The following is a 10,924-nucleotide window of genomic DNA, read 5'->3' as shown; positions in this document are numbered from 1 at the left end:
GGCCTCATATTACATTTTCTTACATCTTTCAGACAATTAGTGTCATATAGCCTAGAGAGAGAGAGAGAGAGAGAGAGAGAGAGAGAGAGAGAGAGAGAGAGAGAGAGAGAGAGAGAGAGACAGTCAAGCCCAAAATCATTCAAACCCTGGCAAATTCTGATTTAAGTTACTTTTATTCAACCAGCAACTTTGTTTGACCGGAAATGACACAGCCTTCTCCCAAAAGATAATAAGATGATGTACAAGAGGCATCATTGTGGAAAAAATATTACTCATCTTTTATTTACATTTGAACAAAAAGTGGCATGTCCAAAATTATTCATACCGTTCTCAATAATCAATAGAAAAGCCTTTATTGGCTATTACAGCAGTCAAACGCTTCCTATAATTTCTGACTAGCTTTTTGCATGTCTCCACTGGTATTTTTGCCCATTCATCTTTAGTGATGAGCTCCAACTCTTTCAGGTTGGAGGGTCTCCTTGCCGTCACCCTGATCTTTAGTTCTCTCCACAGATTCTCAATTGGATTTAAGTCAGGACACTGGCTGGGCCACTGCAAAACGTTCATGTTTTTGTCTGCTAACCATTTCTTCACCACTTTTGCTGTGTGTTTGGGTCATTGTCATGCTGAAATTTCCACTGATGTCCAAGGCCCAATTTCTCTGCAGACTACCTGATGTTGTTGTTGAGAATTTTGATGTATTGCTCCTTTTTCATGGTGCCGATTACTGCAATTAGGTTCCCTGGTCCACCGCCAAAACATTAGGTTCCCACCACCATGTTTGACAGTGGGGATGGTGTCCTGGCCAGCCCAGGTGTCACTTTTGGCTTCCGACCACATCCTCTGAGATTTTTCACAGTGTGGAATCTGAGCCATAGCCTTGCTGAAACACAGTTCAAAAGCACAGTTCAAAAATGATCTGTTCTCCATGTATCAGCAATAGTCTGTGATTTGCCTCAGTGGTAAACAATGAGGTTATATCTGTCCCAGTATGACTAAAACAGTGAGAAATTGAATTATTTAACATGTGTCAATCTCAGTTTTTTACTGAAGAGGTATAATTTGTACAACAAATGCATCATTTTCTTATATTGACTTTCTGAATTGCTTTCAGAAAGTTTCCTGGACACGGACAACAGCTGAAAATTCATTGTTCCTTTAAAGTTCAGGAATTTAAAGAAATGGTTTAATTTCATAGATGAATAACTTGTAAATATATTCTTAATAGAAGCAATACCTTAAAAATTACATAACCATTGTATTCAGTGTCGCACAGGGTCTTGTGTATAGCAATGGGGACAAGATCCATATGGCATTGAACCTTACAGCATCTGTATATGGCAGGTTCTGTGCTTGCTTTGAACAAATTCCATATTACAGAAATCAAGTTGTCAAAATGATATTCTGTGTCAGGATTGTCTTTCTCCTGCAAAAGAGAACATGATTAATACATTAATTATTCCACAAGCAGAATGTGAGCAAATATTCTAATTGGTATCAGGAAAAAGGATAAATAAGTAAATAGCTACGTTTAGTTTTATCTCTTGAATTTTTAGCACAAAGGCTTCAATGAAGTCCACATTATTCATTCGTGCCTGTGCCTCATGTTTACAGTACTCTCTCATCTTCTCTGTGTCCCTAAACAGCTGGAGGCGTGAAAGAGGCTGATAAGCTTCTGGAATACATTATAGATCTATAAAGAAAGAAAATAAAGTTATTTATGCATGAAAAAACACAGAGATGACTTTAAAAACCTAATATAATAATATTACACCAAATTTAATTCAAATTTACCATAACAAATTTGCCATTTCCAGGTAGGGGCGTGTGATAATGATAAAAAATGATATCGCAATTTTTGGGGGGCTTTTTGTTGATAAATAGACAACGTCATCAGGCTGTTTAATTCAGGACAAACAAAAACAAACAAAAAAAGGGAAAATACTTTAAATATAAAGCTAAAATCGCCAGTAAGTGGTGGCAAATCACTGCATAAGTGAGTCATTAGGTCATTCCTTCAATCGATTCGTTCAAACGCTAATTGATTCAGTAACGAAACACCGTCATTTGATTCTCAGAGATGCAAAACAGTTCTGCTGTGGCTTTGTTTGAAATAATTCACTTAATTTTAACTTATTGTTTATTGAACTGTTTTATAAAATCATTATTTGCAATCGTGCTGCTATAGAGGTTATGCACTTATGTCACAATTTGATCAGTTACGCAGATGCGTTGCCATATTGGCGATACTCGGATGTAAATGACAGTATAGATTGCATGATTAATGTACTACTGAATATGTTCATTTATGCTAATTTATGCTGTCAAAACTATGGGGGAAAAGGAAGCTGCTAAATCATATAGTGAAGGATTTAGTAAGCAGGAAAGGGCGCAATATGTTGACAAACTGAAGTTAACAGGTGGTAAAGTCTAACCATAGTTTGGCTACTAAAAAATACAGTCCTTGCAACTATATCACTAACTTCCTAGTCTTGAACTCTCCTACACTCTAAAAGTTTCCACTCCACAAAAGGTTCTAGTGAAAATTTGGTTCTTCTAAGAACTGTTTACATCAAAAGTGGTAGCAAAAACCTTCTAGAACCTTTATTTTAGGAGCGTATATAAAATATTCATAAAAATGATAAATTCTTTAGAGTACAATACCTGTCTAATAGGGCTATTGAGGACAGTAAAGACAGAATTAACTGTGTGAAGGAAAAACTTAAACTGAATCCTCAAATTCAAATCTATACCCAAAGACAATGTTGCAGATCACATTAGACAGCATGTCTGCAGGGCTGAATGCAAAGCGAAGAAGATAACATAAGATCAAGGTACTAAGATGAAGGGTTTAGAATGTGAACTGACAACCTGAATTAAAGAGGACATGAAGAGAATACTAATGATTTTACCTTTACTTTTTTTTTTTTTTTTTACTTTCCACAAGATTCTCAGCTTCCTCCTTGACTCGTTCCTCGATGCTCCTTCGGCCCATTTAGACGGTGGGCCGAGGGTCCGTATCTGCTTTACTTTTCGAAATGGATGATCCCCATGGAGGGAGAACCTGGATTTGTAAAGTTGGGACAGTTGTTTTATTCTAAACGATATGAAAAGTGTTGCCACTCCCATTTATTGCACATTTTCCACGAAATCATAATTCGCGACCCGTAAATATGCAGGCAAACGCGGTTGCCTACTATATCAGTTGAGCCAATAGCGCGGCAAGATATTGACACGGGATTATTATTAACCAATCAGATGTAGTTTATTTCGAACAGCTGTTACACGAATGATTTAGCTATCAGACACCAGCAGCAGCAGCAGCGCATTGATCATCGTCAAGGACATTCTTTGTGTGATTGGAAGTATTCATTTAATTAGAATATGATATCTATATAAAATGTTTGTTTTGTACACTGTGTTGTTCAAACGTGTGTAAGCGTCTCGTTAGTGTCGTTTTAGTAGGGTAACGTTTCAGTTGGCGAACTAGTAGTAGCCATAGCCGTTGTAGAATATCATATTTAATATCTATTTAATATTTACTATCATATTTTCGGGCTAGGCCTATTCAAGCCAATGTAAAAGTTTGCCAACAAATTTTGTGTAGTTTTTTGTACTAATCTTATATTGTTACTGCAACTACACTGCACATATTTGTATATGTTGTTCATACTGTATATCTATTTTGCTCTTATATATAATAATTTATATTATTGTAAACCATACTATCTTAACTGTATACTACTGTCCATACTGCACTGTACAGTACAGGTCAAAAGTTTGGAAACATTACTATTTTTAATGTTTTTGAAAGAAGTCTCTTCTGCTCATCAAGCCTGCATATATTTGATCAAAAATACAGAAAAAACAGTAACAGTGTGAAATATTATTAGAATAGTTTTCTATTTGAATATACTTTAAAAAGTTATTTCTGTGATGCAAAGCTGAATTTTCAGCATCATTACTCCAGTCTTCAGTGTCACATGTGACATCCAGTCTATCACATGATTCTTTACAAAACATTATAATATTCTGATTTATTATGAGTGTTGGAAACAGTTCTGCTGCCTAATATATTTGATGAATAAAAGGTTAAAAAGAACTGCATTTATTCAAAATAATAAATAAAAAAATTCTAATAATATAAATCTTTAGTATCACTTTTTATCAATTGAACACATCCTTGCTGAATAAAAGTATTGATTTTATAGCAGCAGAACTGTTCCCAACTTTGATAATGAATCATATTAGAATGATTTCTAAATGATCATGTGATAATGATCCTAAAAATTCAGCTTTAAATCACAGAAATAATTTAAAGTATAATAAATTGAAAATCAATCATTTTAAATTGTAATATTAATAATATATAACAATGTTACATTTTTTCTGTATTTTTTTTACAAATAAATGCAGGCTTGATGAGCAGAAGAAACTTCTTTCAAAAACATTAAAAATAGTTATGTTTCCAAACTTTAGACCTGTACTGTATGTCTAATACTGCACCGCCTGTCTATGCAATATAATACCAACCTTCCTTTGCAGTTTCTTCAACTAATACTGCCTTCTCTCTTCTCCTTTGTGCTCGTTTTATCTTCGTGATATCTGTGAAATGGCTGTAGCACTCCCTGTGGTAGCCAGTGTTAGCTGGTTTGACTAACTGGTTTGTAGGTTCATGGCTTTGTAACTTGTATGCCTGTACTGCCTCTTCTGCAATGATACCTTCTCTGCCCTCAAGGTCTTTCCACAGAAACACTGATTTAATACATTTCTCCCAACTTATGTCTGTGAAGGGAATGGTGGGTCCACCACTTCCCTCAAATATATGCATACAGCACTTCATGTTTTGCCATTTCTTCCAAGTAAACATGGGCGGGAAAAAGAGTATTGTCTGTCTCGTTTCCAAGCAATACCATTGTCAAATGTGTTAAATCAGAAGGATGTATTTATTAAAGATTACAAAGAAATGACAGGACCTCGTATGACAAAAGGTGATTACATAAAATAAAAACATTACAAATGGATAACGTTACCTCTACGTACTCATTTTGTGTCAAACTGAATATGTAGCAAAATTAGGTAAAATATTTCTCATCTTAAATAACACAATCTTAAATCCTGGGCGCGAAGCGCGCCAGTGTGTTCAGAAACGCGTCACCAACACCGACACTTTCCATGCACGCTATTGGATGAAGGCATCAAATACGTCATGCAGGTCGGACCCCGCACGTAGTTGCTTGCTCTATTCGCCGGGAAAATAACCTGGAGAAAGTTATCGATATTATAGTAATGGACAAAGTGTGTGAGTGGCAACAATTTTTATTTACTTTGTTGAAAAGCGTAGCGGTTACATATAAAAAACTGGGTTATCCCTCACCACAGATCGTTTGAAAACACGAAATCTCCACTCGGCCCACCGTCTAATTCCGAAGCTCTTCAGTTTTGCAAGAGTGAATCTGCGCATATCCTTTTATCGAACCCCTGCATGCAGAGATAATCTTAACAGTATCTTTGGTCTTTTAATGTTAAACCAAAATAGTAATAAACTGTTTCTGCTCTTTCCAACTCTCAAAAACACTAATTAAAGTGTTACACTTTAACAAAGGGCAAAAGAACCCACCATATCCAAGTGTAATCTTCAGCAACATCAACTATCATTGGCCCTGCCGCTGAATTCTTCACCAAGACCAATCAGAGTGTCATTTAGGACTTGATATTCAACAATGATTACCACAGGAGTGTTTGCCAACAGATGGTGACAAAAGAGCTATACTTCTTACTTAGCTAAGGGAAGAACAGATGCAAAACAATGAATAAAAATCTTTATGCAAATGTGTCCAAGTACTATTTAAGTGGTACAGATATAGGATAAGACATAATGTGCTTTAGCAATTCAGATGGCGAAAAAGCACAATTCATCTTTGAGCAATAGCAGTAAAGGGAGCCTTTGTATTTATCTATTTTCTTTGACTCTTCCAAAGCAATAACAGCATCAAGCCAGCAGTGACAACATATAATATTTATTTGTCAAAGTCAAAGTGTTATAGCCATCTTGCAATTTTCACTAGACTGACGATGTAGCAATAATAGGAATGATGTGAGGACAGTGCCTCCTCTGGTAAAATGACAGGTTTGCAACTGTCTGTTAATATTTACACAAATATTCACTATAAAGACTTATGTTTTGCATCTTTTTCTGTTATAAAAAAAAAGACAGAAAATAGCACAATGTTCTACTGAGCTACAGTAATTAGTCTGAAAGCAGCTTACATTGGTATTATATTCAATTAGCGTGATACAATTTTTAAAAAGTGTTAATGCAACAACCCTAGCTGTATATAGAATACGTCAAAACATTTGATACATTGTAGTGAAATGTTTCTTAATTCTGAAATATACTCCTATGTAAAAATGTTTTGTTTAAGATATGACAGTTCTGTTCAGCACATTAGATACGAGTTAGGATCTCTTGTGATAACTGTAAATAAAATAATAAGTGAACACATAAATATTTGCCTTCAAATCAAATGCTGTTACTGGAAAAACTGGAACCTGGTACAATTCTTCAAAAAGAAAAAAAAATGGATTGTTATTATTCAATTACTTACACACACCTTGCAGAATCTGCAAAATGTTAATTCTTTTACCAAAATTAGAGGGATCAAACAAAATACATGTTTTTTATTTATTTAGTTGAATAAGATATTTCACATAAAGATGTTTACATATGTCCACAAGAGAAAAAAAAAAGAAATTGCTGAATTTACAAAAATGACCCTGATCAAAAGTTTACATACACTTGATTTTTAATACTGTGTTGTTACCTGAATGATCCACAGTTTTTTTTAAATTTTTTTTTTATTTTAGTTGTTCATGAGTCCCTTGTTTGTCCTGAACAGTTAAACTACCCACTGTTCTTCAGAAAAATCCTTCAGGTCCCACAAATTCTTAGTTTTTTCAGTATTTTTGTGTATTTGAACCCTTTTCAACAATGACTTGATTTTGAGATCCATCTTTTCACACTGAGGACTACTGAGGGACTCATATGCAACTATTACACAAGGTTCATAAACACAATGCATTAAGAGCCAGGGGGTGAAAACTTGAATTTGAAGTTCAGGGTAAATTTAACTTAATTTGTCTTCTGGTAAACATGTAAGCATATTCTGTAGCTTCTGAAGGGCAGTAATACAAAAAAAGATATTTAGGCACACCGAGGACAACTGAGGGATATATACAGTGGGTACGGAAAGTATTCAGTCCCCCTTAAATGTTTCACTCTTTGTTATATTGCAGCCATTTGCTGAAATCATTTAATTTAATTAATTTTTTCCTCATTAATGTACACTCAGCACCCCATATTGACAGAAAAACACAGAATTGTTGACATTTTTGCAGATTTATTAAAAAAGAAAAACTGAAATATCACATGGTCCAAAGTATTCAGACCCTTTGCTCAGTATTTAATAGAAGCGACCTTTTGATCTTATACAGCCATGAGTCTTTTTGGGAAAGATGCAACAAGTTTTTCAAACCTGGATTTGGGGATCCTCTGCCATTCCTCCTTGCAGATCCTCTCCAGTTCTGTCAGGTTGGATGGTAAACGTTGGTGGACAGCCATTTTTAGGTCTCTCCAGAGATGCTCATTTGGGTTTAAGTCAGGGCTCTGGCTTGGCCATTCAAGAACAGTCACAGAGTTGTTGTGAAGCCACAGCTTCGTTCTTTTAGCTGTGTGCTTAGGGTCATTATCTTGTCGGAAGGTAAACCTTCGGCCCAGTCTGAAGTCCTGAGCACTCTGGAGAAGGTTTTCGTCCAGGATATCCCTGTACTTGGCCGCATTCATCTTTCCCTCGATTGCAACCAGTCGTCCTGTCCCTGCAGCTTAAAAACACCCCCACAGCATGATGCGGCCACCACCATGCTTCACTGTTGGGACTGTATTGGACAGGTGATGAGCAGTGCCTGGTTTTCTTCACACATACCGTTTAGAATTAAGGCCAAAAAGTTCTATCTTGGTCTCATCAGACCAGAGAATCTTATTTCTCACCCTCTTGGAGTCCTTCTGCTGTTTTTTAGCGAACTCCATGCGGGCTTTCATGTGTCTTGCCCTGAGGAGAGGCTTCCGTCGGGCCACTCTGCCATAAAGCCCCGACTGGTGGAGGGCTGCAGTGATGGTTGACTTTCTACAACTTTCTCACATCTCTCGACTGCATCTCTGGAGCTCAGCCACAGTGATCTTTGGGTTCTTCTTTACCTCTCTCACCAAGGCTCTTCTCCTCCAATAGCTCAGTTTGGCCGGATGGCTAGCTCTAGGAAGGGTTCTGGTCTTTCCAAACGTCTTCCATTTAAGGATTATGGAGGCCACTGTGCTCTTAGGAACCTTAAGTGCAGTAGAATTTTTTTGTAATCTTGGCCAGATCTGTGCCTTGCCACAATTCTGTCTTTGAGCTCTTCAGGCAGTTCCTTTGACCTCATGATTCTCATTTGCTCTGACATGCACTGTGAGCTGTAAGATCTTATTTAGACAGGGGTGTGGCTTTCCTAATCAAGTCCAATTAGTATAATCAAACACAGCTGGACTCAAATGAAGGTGTAGAACCATCTCAAGGATGATCAGAAGAAATGGACAGCACCTGAGTTAAATATATGAGTGTCACAGCAAAGGGTCTGAATACTTAGGACCATGTGATATTTCAGTTTTTCTTTTTTAATAAATCTGCAAAAATGTCAACAATTGTGTTTTTCTGTCAATATGGGGTGCTGTGTGTACATTAACGAGGAAAAAAAAAAACCTTAAATGATTTCAGCAAATGGCTGCAATATAACAAAGAGTGAAATACTTTCCGTACCCACTGTGTATATATATATACACAGTGGGTACGGAAAGTATTTCAGGTCAATACAACCCTAATATGTAATAACAGGGCCGCTGCTGGCCAAATGGGTGCCCTAAGCAGAAATTTACTTTTGTGCCCCCTCCCCCAAATATTACGGAAGTTATTTTTGGTCAATAAGGTAAATAAAGATCGAAACAGCATCAAGATCAAGAGCAAGAGTTTTATCAACAAAAAAGAGTTACCTCCAATTGCTATGATTTTATTAATACAGTTGTCTGATTGATTTAATAATCTCAGAATCATACAAAAGGAAATTAAGCAGTTTTACTATGATAAAAACCATGGTTATCTGCCTTTTTTTTTATCTATCTTTCTATCATATCCATGCTTGTAAATTGTGTTTTATAGAATATATAATATTTGTATTTGTCTGTATTTTTTTAAATATATTTTTATTCTGTGTTTTACCTGTACATGCACTGTACATGTGGCAGTTTTGACAATAAAGCAGACTTTGACAATAAAGCAGACAAGGGTTATGATGTCCACATATTTTTGTTGAGAAAATGATAGGAAAGATTATGTGGACATTTTAATTAAATGTTTGGTCAATATTAAACAAGGAATTCGATCATCATGTAAGTGTAACAACTGCATTTACCAGGCCTTTGGTGCCCTTTTCAGGCATTTCTATTAAAATTGTAATGTAAACTGTTAACTTTGTATTAATTATGTATTTTAACACTGTTATTTAATGACACCATATGGTCATTATTAATCAATAATCATAATTGCCTCTGTGTTTTAATATAATGCAAGTCATTTTGTTTACTTAGATCTGCTTGTATTCATATTAAGAAAGATGCCTTAGTCGTGAAATTATTACTGACATTAAAACACTATTAACGTCGACAGAATAAAATAAAGTTTCACAGGATTATGAACGTACCTAAGTGATGCACGGGCTTCATCTTGGGCTTTTTTTTTTTTCGTTTCTCGGCGCCGGACTGTTGATGTCTCTTTCCAGGACCAGGCATATTGTTCATCAATTATTATCATCATTTTTGGCCAAAACAGAGGTAAAGTCGCGTCGCTGCGCGTCATCACGTGTGCTTACTTTCACAGAAAATGCAATATATACGTTTATATTTTTGTTTATTTGTATATGTATATTATTAATATTAATTTATTATTATAATAAGCTATATAAAAACTAAAATAAATAATACTAAAAATACTAAAATAATAAAAAAAAATTTTTTGAGCAGCTGGGATGGTGCCCCCCCTGGGAGTTGGTGCCCTACGTAGACTGCGTACTCTGCGTATAGGGAGCGGCGGTACTGTGTAATAACGTATTACTGACAAATTTGGGGAGAGGACAAATATTCCAATACTTTCTGAAAATAAAATTTGAGAATTAACTGCACAATTACTAGAAATGTGAACCTTGGATATTATACAATTTGCATACCTACAAAATTGGTGGAAAAAGACATTTTTCAAGATGATTCCAACTCTGACTTTGAACCAATTCTGTAAAATGGCCCATATAAAATGTAAACTTCTTTTTACAGCTTTTTTCCTCATTGCACTATTCTGCATCTTGTGTTTTTAAACGATAATATAGACTAATTTCTGTGTGAATGGCACCTAAGTGTGACGAAAAAAGGAAAGCACTGCTGACTTAAACGTTAAAGAGTTTTTAAAAGTGCCAATTATATTGTTTAACTTATAAAAAAGTAGTTTATGTCCTTCAAAACATTCCACAGACCTAATAAGCTTCCACATTAGGACACCTGATATTGTGTATCAGATCCATGTGCACTGCAAAAAGTGGGTTAACCGGCTAGACTCCTCGAGGACCGGAACACGTATGCTTAATATCATAATATATATGTTGTATTGCCAAACACACACACACACACACACACACACACACACACACACACACACACACACACACACACACACACACACACACACACACACACTTGTGCAATAGTATCTAATTTATTGCCATTAAAACATCAAGCTGAAATGAGAATATGTTGAATGTTTCTTTCTTCTTAATTTTGTGTCACGTTCCT

General features: G+C 35.7%; 1 long non-coding RNA gene across 1 annotated transcript; it reads right to left on the bottom strand.

Annotated features, from left to right (window-relative positions):
* Positions 1–203: 203 nt before the first annotated feature.
* LOC141284230 (uncharacterized) lies at positions 204–1,692 on the bottom strand. Its single transcript, XR_012338384.1, has 3 exons — positions 1,530–1,692; positions 1,238–1,426; positions 204–883 (listed from the first exon to the last, which is right to left on the bottom strand). It is a non-coding gene; the product is annotated as an uncharacterized lncRNA (long non-coding RNA).
* Between the last annotated feature and the right edge of the window lie 9,232 nt (positions 1,693–10,924).

This window comes from Garra rufa, chromosome 14 (assembly GCF_049309525.1).
Source record: "Garra rufa chromosome 14, GarRuf1.0, whole genome shotgun sequence".
In the NCBI taxonomy this organism is placed as follows: domain Eukaryota; kingdom Metazoa; phylum Chordata; class Actinopteri; order Cypriniformes; family Cyprinidae; genus Garra; species Garra rufa.
Note: the sequence above shows the minus strand (reverse complement) of the source record. Positions and strands in the feature narration are given on the sequence as shown.